The sequence below is a fragment of the Melospiza georgiana genome, chromosome 1 (assembly GCF_028018845.1).
Source record: "Melospiza georgiana isolate bMelGeo1 chromosome 1, bMelGeo1.pri, whole genome shotgun sequence".
NCBI lineage: Eukaryota > Metazoa > Chordata > Aves > Passeriformes > Passerellidae > Melospiza > Melospiza georgiana.
This window is the reverse complement of record NC_080430.1, coordinates 87,462,835-87,475,296: the sequence shown is the minus strand read 5'-3', so window position 1 is coordinate 87,475,296 and position 12,462 is coordinate 87,462,835.

The following is a 12,462-nucleotide window of genomic DNA, read 5'->3' as shown; positions in this document are numbered from 1 at the left end:
TGAAATCAAGTAAATCTATCATATCCCAAGCTGCATAGCCTGTATATTGTGTCTTCAGGTTGTGTCATAATGTGACAACACTCATATTGCAAAACCAAGACCAACTCAGAAAGTCTCCTTCTGATCCACAGAATATATGATACAGTCCCATTGCCTGTCAAGGCGAAGAAGGGGATCAAGAGTCTTAAAGATCTTAAATACTGATTTTCTCAATAAGGAGTCTAGTAAGATGAATAAACTACGCATAACTACTTAGACTTAAAAAGGATAATAACTTCTAGATAACTTCTAAACTTGAAATATACCTTTAATGTGTTTGTTTTTTACAAGAATTTTTTGTTTTCATAATATATTATTATTTTCACAAGAAATAATTCCTTTATGGAAAGTGATTAGTTGCCCAGTTTCTAGGCTATGAAATCTAAAGTATATAAAGTGAATCATAACATTTCTCCCAAAGAGACATGCTCTTTCCCTGGTGTCTCATTTAGAAGTAATTAATGTATTGTAATGTTATTGTGTTTCAAATATAATTCAAAGGGATTGATAATAGACTGTATGCTTTTTTGTTAACAGTTTCTGCTTTATAGCTTTCTCTTACTTATAGGAAATCAACCAAACTTTAGTTATTATATTAACAAAAACAACTAAAAGAACCAAGATGTATTTATTGAAAGTTAAAGATGTGTTAATTTCTTTTAATGCTAAAAAAACAAAACAAAAAACCCAAAAAAACCTGACCCAAACAACAAAATAAAACAAACCCCCCTCCCCCCCCCAAAAAAAAAAAAAACAGCCCACAAAAATAGACAAAACAAAAAACCACCTAAAACAAACCAGGAAACCAACATGCAAACAGAAAAATACCCTCAGAAAAGTATGTTTCATTTTGGAACAGATCGATAAAACAAAAAACTAGTCAAATCACTGTTACAGTGCATGATCAAGGGCATCTAAACAGGCATTTTAAAAGGGAATATGTGCCTTTTCTATTACAAGAATTATGAGTTCATGCTCTGCTAATTTCTCAAAGAGCTGAAACTCCTCCCACTTCAAATCTTCAGTGTAACCTGAAAGCCTCTGTTAATCTTCCTTAAACAGGTAATGCTATTCATATTTAATTACCATCTTGATTTTCAAGTTTAGTATTCACATTATTCTGCCATTTCTTAGATCTCTTCTTGAATTATAACAGTATGAATGTCAGTAGATTCTGGAGTTAAGTTTTTCCTAGGGTTTTTAAAATACTTGATCTTTCCCATATCTTCTTCAGGAGGGGAACAGATGGCTTCATAAATTCCCCTGGACCAGAGTCAACATGTGAATAATGCTGTGATCTAACTAAGACTTACTCCTCTGCTTGAAGGCACTAAATGTAACAACTGATGTGTCTGAAATCAAGCAGGTGGACAAGCAGTAAATTCTTACACCAGGGCACAATGCTGAAACCCAGGAGAATGCAGAACCAGGTGTGTATTCTTGTTTTACTTCAAGAAAGAAATAATAATCAATTACCTCTTCTACAGATAACTAACTGTAAAAAGAACAATTCTGCTATTAGTTCCCTGTGTTTCTTTGTATGGTGTACCTTCATAATTACCAGGTTACATACTAATAAATCATGGAAATTACTTATTCCTATGATGTATACAGCCTTGTTAACTCATTTTAGAGTAACAAAAAAAATTTTTTTAGAGTTTACAAAAATTTTAGAGTTTACAAAAAAAATATCTTTGTGCTATTTGTTTGGAATGGCTGCTGAATGCTTGGGAGCCTTTTATAACCACAAAATTTACAATGATATTCACTAGGGAGGGTTTATGAAAGGTGATCATGTAAGATAATTTTTATACAGGGAAATACTGAAATAAGTTTCTAAAAGAAGTTTCTAAAAGAAACAGACCGCAATATGTAATTCTCTTAAGCAATAATAAATTGCCCATATAGAATTAATGATCTCCTGACATTTCTTTCAAAAGACTTGAAGAGAACTAATTAATGTAGCACATTTCAAGCTAAGCAAATTGCAGTGATAAACGGGATTACTGGAAGCTATAAACGCAATTCGTAACCAAAGGAAAAGTGCAAAACATCACTCAGAACATTAAGGAATGCAATTAAGCAAAACATTTGGAAGTACTTAATTACATCTGCAGAGGATAGTTAAGTGAAATCTGGTACCTTGCATTAGTAGCAAAGTCAAACCTTCAGAAGATTGCTTAAGCAAAAAGTAGACCATTTGATGTCAAGATATTATCTGATTTGGCACGCAAGAAAACTATTTCCTCATTGATAAATTATACAAATTCTGAAAAAATAAGCAGGTTCCTAGCAATGGCAAATTTTGAATTACAGGCAGAAAAGTCAGGCAGTTATTAAGGGGACACTTTCTTGTTGATCCAAATGTTTGGTATAATTAATATATACCAAAGTAAAAAATTTGCAAGAATATGGGATAGACTTTAAATTGGCTAGGGCTTAATTCAGCAAATTGCAAAACTACATGGCCGTAATTAAGGAAACCCCTGACAAACTTATGTGCTTTCATCGATTTTACATCCCTTGTTACAACATTCTTCCCTAGAGTTGGAACTTAGAAAATTGATCTAATAGATGAAACTCCTAAAGACAGGTGTTAAATTATGCACTCTGTCTTTCATAGAAAGCTAAAAGCTGTCTTTGTGAAGGCACCAGGGAGTGGACAAGCCTTTGGGGTGGCTGGCATGGAATGGCTTATATTCATGTTCTTCAGGACAAGCCTCCCCTGGAGAAGAACAGCTGTGTTGAGTGTACATATCAGCCCAGAGAGGTCTGGTGATTTTTGCATCTCTGCTGCTTGAAGGAAGGAAGCATTGAGGAAATCCACCAGTTCAACCACACCCATGTTTCCTCCTGTATAGAGACCTCTCTACACAGGAGCTCAGGAATAGAGATCATCTGAAGGAGGAAGCAAGTTCACTATGTAGTTAGATGCTCCTTGCTTGCTTTCACTTTATTCCTAGAGAATAGGCTGGCTATAGCACCTTGTTCCCTGCTCCACTTTTCCTCTTCTTGACCTGTTTTCTGGCAGCTGTTATGATTTCAGGAATGAGATGCTTCTAGCTGAATGTTGGTGCTTAAAAATGTAATGACTGAGTTATTGCCAGACATCTACAGAATCCCAAGTCTGGACGCACTGCTTAGTAACTGGATTCTCAAATACAAGAGTCAAAAAATTAATGTTCTGTTCCTTCAACTTTCAAAAATAATAAAGCTTCATTAAAAAATTATGCATATTTGAAACTTAGTTGATGCTTTTTGAATATCAAATATTTGTGCCTGTGTAGTCTATAGCTGTCTTTTTGTTACTAAGGATATGGTGGAATATCATTGAATGACAAATAAAAATCACCAATAAGGAGTTTTGTTCCCTTTCCTTGCAACTTAAGAATTCATTTCCAGTTGTTTTTATTTCCTAAACAAGCAAGTTGGGCAGTTGCCAGTGAGTGTTCTAATATTCCCAGAAGTTTCAGTGCACAATTGTTTTAATATATTTTGGTATATATCTAAGATAACTGCTTTTATGGGTCTATTCTATTGATCACATGGATAACATTACCATTTTTAGTGCTGTTGTTATGACAAAGCACTGCTGAATAAGCAATGAAGCCTTTTTTAATGTAATATATTATTATTTCTATTTAATTTTATTTCTTTTTCATGGACATTGTTGTGACCTGTACTCATTCTGAATTTTATACTCTGCTGCAATATTCTAAAATTAAATAAGGAAAAGGGAAACTAATTGAAAAATAGGAATTTCTCAGAAGTACAGCTGATGAAATAGGACTGTAAAACTAAAGATTATATTAAAAGACTAATAAGTATTGTGGGAAAAAATATCAAAGAATACATGAATACAGGAAATTTTTAAATTGTGAATATTAATGTTTGATTAAATAAAAATGCTGCAGTACTGGTTATAGTAGGTCGTTTGGGATCGGTTGGAAAAAAAAGGTAATTTTTTACTGAAATATTCTCTGGCTAAATTATATTAAGTTGAAGCATTCTTCCTGCCACAAACATGCTGACTGGCTTAATTGCAACATTCCTCAGGGTTTTTTTGAAAGGTGAAAGACTTAGAAGGCAGACTTAGAAAGACAAAGGCTGTCAAAATTGTAATCTGTTTACTATCTGGACTTCCAGATCCTAGGAGCTCTATCTTAGGATCACTCTTAGAAAAAAAGGAGACTAATCTGTCCTTTTTCCCACATTTTCTTTTTTGAAAATCTGCTTATTAATTCTATGCATGAGTGATATTTCCTGTTTTCTAGAACATACTTCTTCAGATATTACTTGTAGATGGCATAAAAAGCTGAGCATTTAAAGGTTTGGCTGCTTCCAGGGATGTTTAGCTGAAGAAAGGGGCAAGATCTCGAAGTATGAGGTGGGCAGAAACAAACAACTGTGTTGAGATGATCAAAGACAAACAGTTGGCTGCACCTTTAGAAACTTGAAAAAAAAAATTTATAAGTATTGCAAATACTTAGATTTTTTTTTACAAATTAAAGAATATGTGCTTAATTTTGAAGGGGATTCTGGATGTAGTGCATGGGATTAAACTCGGGATTATTGTTTGTAAAGTAGCACTAGTTAGCATGAGTGACCATGAGAGAGGCCCAGACCAGCAGAGAATCTCAATTTTTTATTCAAAAGAAATGAGCTGGTTTTATACACTTTTTCAAGGCACAGTGTTTCCTTCTATGGTACTTCTCACTAGGTGACCTATCCCACACTGCCACGTCAGCAACGCTCTCTCGATGTCCTTCTGTGGGTGACTGGGCGCTGTTCACCCGCCTGGCAGCTTCTGGCAATCTCCTCTCCTGTGGGCCCCTGGCACCTCCTCCCGCCAAGGTCAGGCAAAGACAGCCTCTCTGTGCTGCCTGCCATGGCCTTCTGCCATTCTGTGCATCCCACAGACTGCAATTCACTTTTATCCTGTCTGTTCCCATACGTTAGGTAACCCTGACTTAATTAAGAACAGGTGGAATGTTTTGAGACGTATGTAACTCAGGTATTGAGCATAAAATCTCCACATTTGTTAGCCCTGACTCAAAATGATATTAGTTTTATTATTCTGTAATAATTTAGCTTTTCTTTAGCCTTCATACTCTGAAGAATTAACACATTTCCCCATTTTATTTTAATTTTTAAAAAGATTTATGGAAAAATGTGTAAATTTTCAAGGGCTTTTGACAAAAGCTGGAAAGCCCAGATAATCATGGCTGTTCCAGAGGCTGTACCCACAGGTTAAATTCAAAATATTACTATTTGACTACTGCTACAGCAGATATTACAGTAATTAAAACACTTGAATGAGTACTGCTGTGAATGCATTTCACAGGGCCCACAAAGTGCTAAATGCACACCACTAAATATTTAAAAAACTATGCCTTTTTTATCTGACTCAGTATAGGACTCTCTGGACTTATTTTGAACCTTAGAAAAATGGATGGAAGGGTTGCTCTTTTTATTTCCATCTATGCAGTGCAAGCAGATGGGAGTCAATTTGATGATTTGTTTTAATGATTTAGTTGGCTAATTTGTCCCAGATTTGCTCATTTTGTTCACAGTTTGAAGAACCTGCAAGTATTTTTCCCTTGTGCAATAAAGAGTACTGTAAATGCTAGCTGGGTCAGCCTGGTAGTTCTCAAAATTTTATCCTTAATACCAGCAGAAAATTCATTCTTTCCTGTAGTCACATTTATAGAAATGGAGTTTAGCTGCCTGCTATGTCTAATTGACATTATAATTCAAAGTCAGCCAGCATATTAGTGTTTCAGTTTCCTATTTAAAATCATGACAAAACATACATAACTGTAATGGCTTGAAAGTTTTATGTTTCAACAATTATATTTTGTAATACGTAACTAGTAATGATTATTCTCTCAAAAGAGATCATTTGCATGTGAAGAAATTGCCAATATTAAGTTGGATATTTTCTCATAAGGGAAAGAGACCTTTGAAATTCATCCTTTCATCCAAAGATTTAAACTGGTATTCTTTCTGGCTCTCCATTGTGGCCACTCCTTTTTTCCTCACATTCTTCTTTCTTCCAGTCCATTCATTCTGTCAAAGACTAGCTGTTAGTACATATTTTCTTCTGCTTTCCTGTTGCTCCTTTCTGCTGTCTCCATCCTTCACTATCTACTCCAAGCTGCTGCTTCACAATTAATCAGACTATATGTAACTCTGCACTGACGTCTGTCTCTACTTTGATAGATATTCTACTAGTCTTGCTTTGTAATTATACCTGTTCGTTTCTTTCTTCATTGGGTATATGATCTAGATTTCCTTGAGCAGGTAATATGCTGGTGTACTTGAGTCCAGTCTGGTTTTGAAGAAAGTGCTTCTGTTTAGACTTCTTTCTTAGCACTGCTTCCACTTGCAGGGCTCTAGCAGTGAATGTGCATGTAGCTAAACATGAGACTTTATTTTCAAAGGTTGTAAATAGAAGGTAAACTATAAAGGTATACAGGTTTCAAGCTTCAGTGTGTCTCATCATTAAAGGAAGAGCATTTTTTAAGTCATTGTTAATGTGTACGGACAAATAATTTTTAATTTGAGCGTGCACTTATATTTCCATTCAAAACCAAACGCAAGGAAACTTATCAAACTGAAGTGTGTGACCTGCAAAAAAAAAGGGCAAACACCAGTAAGAGTTTTTTAAAATATTATTCAACACTTATGAAATATATCAGGCTGACAGATGGAAAGGGAAATTTTCTATCTCCATCTTTCATCTGACTCAAGCGGTGGTTCGTTCTTCTTTGGCAAGAAAAAATGAGAGCTGCTAGACCTCTATTCCCTGTACTAAGAAGGCCAATATTTTAAGTGGTGGTCTGCCCACTCAGTAGGAAATGTGCAAGGCAGTGACAGCCACATCACCACTGGTTAAATCTGCAAACAGCTTTGCCTTAAAATGGGAAGGTGTGATACAGAATGACTTCCATGTGCTCAATGAACAAGCGATGATAAAGTAGCGATAAATATATTTTCAGTATAATTTGTCTACTGCCAATTTTTCTTGATACCTAATAATATATTCAGGGTGTTGACATCTCTGCCTGGTGCTGTCAAGAAGAGAATGAAATTTATTTTTCCATGTTGTGAGAGAATGCTTTTCAGTTTTTCAAGTTAGTGTCTTCTTAAAAATGAATCAGAATGAAATGGGAATCAAAAAAGACTAAGCAAAGAGCAAGAGGCAGATATTAATTACATTTTGTACCACTTCATACAGATGATCTTTTGCCTCATTTGGATAAGCAAAATTTCTGTAATTACTTTTTGATTTAACATCTCCTTGAAACAAGAGCATTTTTTGAAAGTTAAAGCACTTTGTAGGGATGTTATTAGTACAACTGATTATCATAATCTTTTTCTCTTTAAGTGATATGAGTGAGATATTTCTCAATGTTGGCCTTTTGTTAGCCTAAAATAATGAACTAAGCTTTTTTTCTCTGAACTCTGTAAGTGTATAAGTTTCACTGGAATATGCTGCAAAACAGATTGATTTTGGTAAATAATTCTTTTTACTAGTTAAAAAACTTCATAGAATTACTTAAATATCTTTTGTTCATTATTTATCTATTTTTATTCCTTCCTTTAGTCTTTCTTCTTACCATTTCTTTTTATCAAGAAATAAAAAGAAGAAAAAATCCTCTGTTGAGTCACTTGGTTATTTTTGTATTTCTAGTGGTCTGTTTTTGCTCTGATTAAAGTAATTGGAAAAGCATAAATTAATTTCATATGCCCAAGATGTACAGTAGATGCAGCACTTGTCCTGAAATTTGTCTGATTCTTCATCTGATACTGCCAGGGCTGAGTGTAACTAAAAATTCCAGGATCTCATTTGGTTCCTGGCTCATGGTCTGCTTCATTGGTGTCTTACAAATTTGCTGTGGAGGAGTAAAAGGCACCTCATGCAAAAGAGAGATGCAGCAATAAGTTTTACTGAGGTAATACTTTGACAGAGTTCAATATAATCAATGGAATTTAACAAAGATTAACAGTGGTTTACCATGGTTCATAAAGTTAGATGGCAAAGTTCACCTTATTAATTACTGAACACAAGAAACACAAAAGAACATTGAGTTAGAATGTGCAGTGAGGGGTAAAGTGTATGTATCACACTCCCTCCCTGACTAGAGTCAACCTACTTCATGTCAATAGAGCTCTGGTGTTTTCACCTCTTGTCTTTATGCTATAAACACTTGATATATCCTGTTGACACACCTGAAGATCCACGGTAAGAAAACAGCTGGTAGTGTAGAATATTATTATGAATTTTATGGGTTTTCTTTACATTATTGGGTGATTTCATAGAATGAATGCATAGCATTTGCTTTCATAAGTACTAAAATTTTGCATGGAAGGATTTTAAGTAAAAATCATCTTATTGTTAGAGCTAACAAAATCAAAATGGGATGAAGGCCCAGAATCAAGTTTCTTGTTGCTGTTAGTGATCCTCTGCATAAGTTATCCCACCAATTTTTTTCTATCATTGGCAGTCTTCTGGACATGACATATTTATTTTGCTTTATATTGAGCAGTAATACTCACTCACAAAGAATAATAATCCTTTGTCCATTTTCTTGAACTTCTTTTTCTGCAGTGAGTAGAGATCATCATGCTGTAATAGCTTTCTTAACAGTGTAAGATTCATTCCAATGGAGTTAGGTAGTAAATCTTGATATGATGTAGAGTTAGATTGTAATAATTGATGAGAAGTGGCAGGAGCTGAATAGTTAAAGTCACAGCCTATAATTTCAGTAAAATTAAATCTAAAACATTTGAGTGATTGCTTCTATCTACAGTGATATTGCCTAGAAATACAAAATCTCAGACAGTTCTCATAACAAACACATCCATTTCTAATATACACAAGTACAGTTTCAGAGGTTGTGTCAGTATATATCTCAAAATGGCAAATACTTGTTCAGTGTCAAGACGAATGTCTTAGGCTTTAACAGCATTGCCTTCACAAATCCTTGTTCTCATTCAACGCATATATCAACATCAACAGTCTGCTACTTGTTTCCCTTTTGTTGAGCCCATACTCTGTATTCTATTGTACAGAGTGCAGTTCCATAATTATTTAATTTCAGCCCAGTAATGTGGGATGTAGTATATACCAAATCATTGCATATTTATACTAAAAGTTGTGGATTTACTGTCAGTAGAGTCATAGGTTAAATTGACTAGACACTACCAGGATTTGAATTGCCTTTTCAAAATCAGTTGCATTATCCCAGATTACCTCTTACAGTGGGTAAGGTGGTCTCTTCACCTTTTCCTCCAAATTTACTGCCACAGTAGATTGTACCCACAACTGAGTCTGAAAACAATGGAGAGTGAGACAGACATTAACTTGGGTTGCACATAATGCATTTGCAATTAGTTGGTAGTTTCTTTCCTTATTTCCCATTGGGAAAATACATCAGATAAGAGCTATTGATTAGTTTCCAATATGATAACAAGGATTGTTATGGATGCTCTGACCTGTCTAAATTACTTGCTGAAGAGCACATTTGTTGGCTAAAACTTCAGCATCCATGCTGTTTAACACTCTTAATCCTACTCCTTAGATATGAGTCACATATCTTCTTGATTTTTTTGGAGAGGTGGGGGTTGATCCATGCAACCATTCCAACCATCCTGCATGAGACATACATAAAAATAGGTTTTATTGGTAGTTTCATTCATTTGAGGGAGCATGATGAATTAAACACACACTGTTGACCTTTGTATTTAATTGAATAAGGTCTAATGTCCGTAATTTGTGAGGAGAAGGTTTGGTTGATTCTAGGATTAATATGGTAGGAACTATATTGGTGGGCAATAGGTGGCTGTTATTGTAGTAGAGTTGTGGGAATAAGAGAAATGTTAAACTTCCCAGTGCCCACTGTGGCACCTGAACCATGATCTTGACAGTAAATTGGCGCACAAATTCCCATAAGGAACCCAAATGTCTACATTCCTCTTGGGCATTGCCTTCCCTTGTTGAGTTTACCTTGGTGTTGTTACCTGTGTGCAGTTGTATAAAAGGACAAATTTAATAAATCCTTTAGCAGTATCATGATCGTACTGTAGGGCAGTTTCTCCATCTATAATGTAAATGTGTCTCTAACCCATGTCCAGATTCCTGGATAGACTATAAACACTTAGGCAAAGTGTAAGGTTGATTTTTGGGATCAGATTGATATCTTCATTCTTGCTGTCCACTGGCCAATTTTGGTATGTTGGGCCTCACTATACATGTTAACACAGAGGTTACTGTGTCCTGTGTGTTTGTTTGATTACTGCATTCTGTACTCCACCTCCTGACCTGACCAGAGTATTCTGTGATCTCCACTACCACAAAAGTGGCTGATCTCTTGATGGATGATTGAGACAGGTGGGTTTTAATGGGAAAGCAAGTAGGTTAAAATAGACTGGTTGCAGGTTTTGCTGGACAGGTTAGAAAAAAAAGAAAGGTCTGCCATGCAGTTTTGCACCTCTACTATCAGTAGCTTTCATGGCAAGTAGACCACAAGGTTTAGTTACTGTTAATAGCTGCTGTACTGCTTTGTTGCAAATTTACCATGACAGGTTTTCCTGTTGTCATGCCATCAAATGTTTTCTTTGATCAGAGGATGGAGCATCAAGCTCCCTCTTTTGCAAAGAATGTTCAGCTCACAGGGCTTCCTGCAGGTCCATATCAATTACTCAATTGATGTAGTACTTTGGAAAATCGATTATCCCACTGGGCCTTGGTGGCTTAAAACTCTTGTTCAATAAGCCATTAGCATTTTTTGCCATCCCATTTGATTGAGGATAATATGAGGTATGAAATGCTCATTGAAATTCTTCTTGAACCAAAATGATAACTTTCATTCTGAATTTTGTCCTTTGGCCATTTGTCACTTAGTCATCATAAACAAGCCGGAGACTATTTCATCTTCTGTGAGGATGTATTGGTATCTCTCAGAGTGAAGGAATATCACTGGCCTGATGTAATCAGTTTGCCATGTTGACCACAAAGTTTTTTCTTGATTGATATGTAGGAGTGTTGCTTTAGCAGGATGGTCTGATTATAATTTGCTTCTACGTTAAGGACATGACTTCATTAGTTTTACTATTTAGGTGGCAACCTTTATTCTACACAGGAAAAGAAAGTACTTCTTTACCTGAGTAACCTAATTTTTGAAGTAGCCATGCTCCAAAAAGGTGCCATTTGGAATTTAAAAAGTTCACACTTTTTATTTTTCTAATTTTAGTCAATGCATTTGCTTTTGGGTTCCATTGTGCAGCTGGTTTGTTGCTCTCAGAATGAATCTTCATCTATCTTCTCTTGAATGGTGTTTATCTGGCTGTATTTAGTAATGCTTGTCAATCTTGAGTTCTCCAAAGTGGAGATCTGCTTACTTCCCATTTCAGAGGTTTGTATTGATGAAGCCACTCTGTTTAAACAGCCCACCCAGTATGGGAAAGTATATATAGGATGTTTGCTCCTTTTTTTTGCTAAAATAACTTCTATTTGTTCTCCTACTTTTATGCTGCCTTTTTTTTTCTTCCGTTATTTGTTTGCCAGTGGTAATGTTCAATGGAGGAGACTTGTTTAACCTTTTTGCAGAGGTTCCACTGAATCAAATGTCTTCTGTTGGTGGTATCAATTTCTCGCTGAAGTTGGTAATATGAGGTTTCCCTCATTGAATTGGAAATTGGTGAGATTTCAAAGTTTGTATAATGGTAATGGATCTGAATTTTAAAGTATTTTTAGTTTGGAAACTTTAGTATGTCCCTTGATTACTTTCATTTCTCTCAAATTCCTGTCAAATAAGCCCACTATTTTCTGCCTGTGAGTCTTGGTGAAACTCTTTCTGAAAGAGCAGTCCCATCTAGGACTGCTTCTAGGAAGTTAAATGGTCCTCTGCTTTGTAGAGGCTTACCTTTGGTATATTTTCTCAACTTGTCTCACTATTTTGACTAAAGACAAAAGCCCCTTTTTCTGTTCAGAGCATCCAAGTGCATCTATTTAAACACAGTTAAGCCGAATAGTAAAAATCGGTCAGGACCAGTTTGAAATAAGCAAGTACTGTATTCAGTAAAACCCCATTTGGTTCTTATAAGGTTATGAGAGTGCGTTGATGTAAATGATTAACATGCTTTTAACATACTTTTCTACAGTCAGAGTTTTTATTGCCTCCTTATATTCTAATTTCCCCTTCCAGGGTTTGCCCTTATTTAAAACTTAATATAATGGATGAACAATGATAAAAAAATCCAGGTATATGCCTTCTCAAATGTTCTAAAATTACCATAAACTGTTGTATCTCTTTCTTAGATTGGCATATTTGCAGCTGATCCATTTTTCTTCAGATATCTAGAGGAAACACAGCAGTGCCCACTATTGCCCAAGTACTCAAATACTTTACTTTCTAC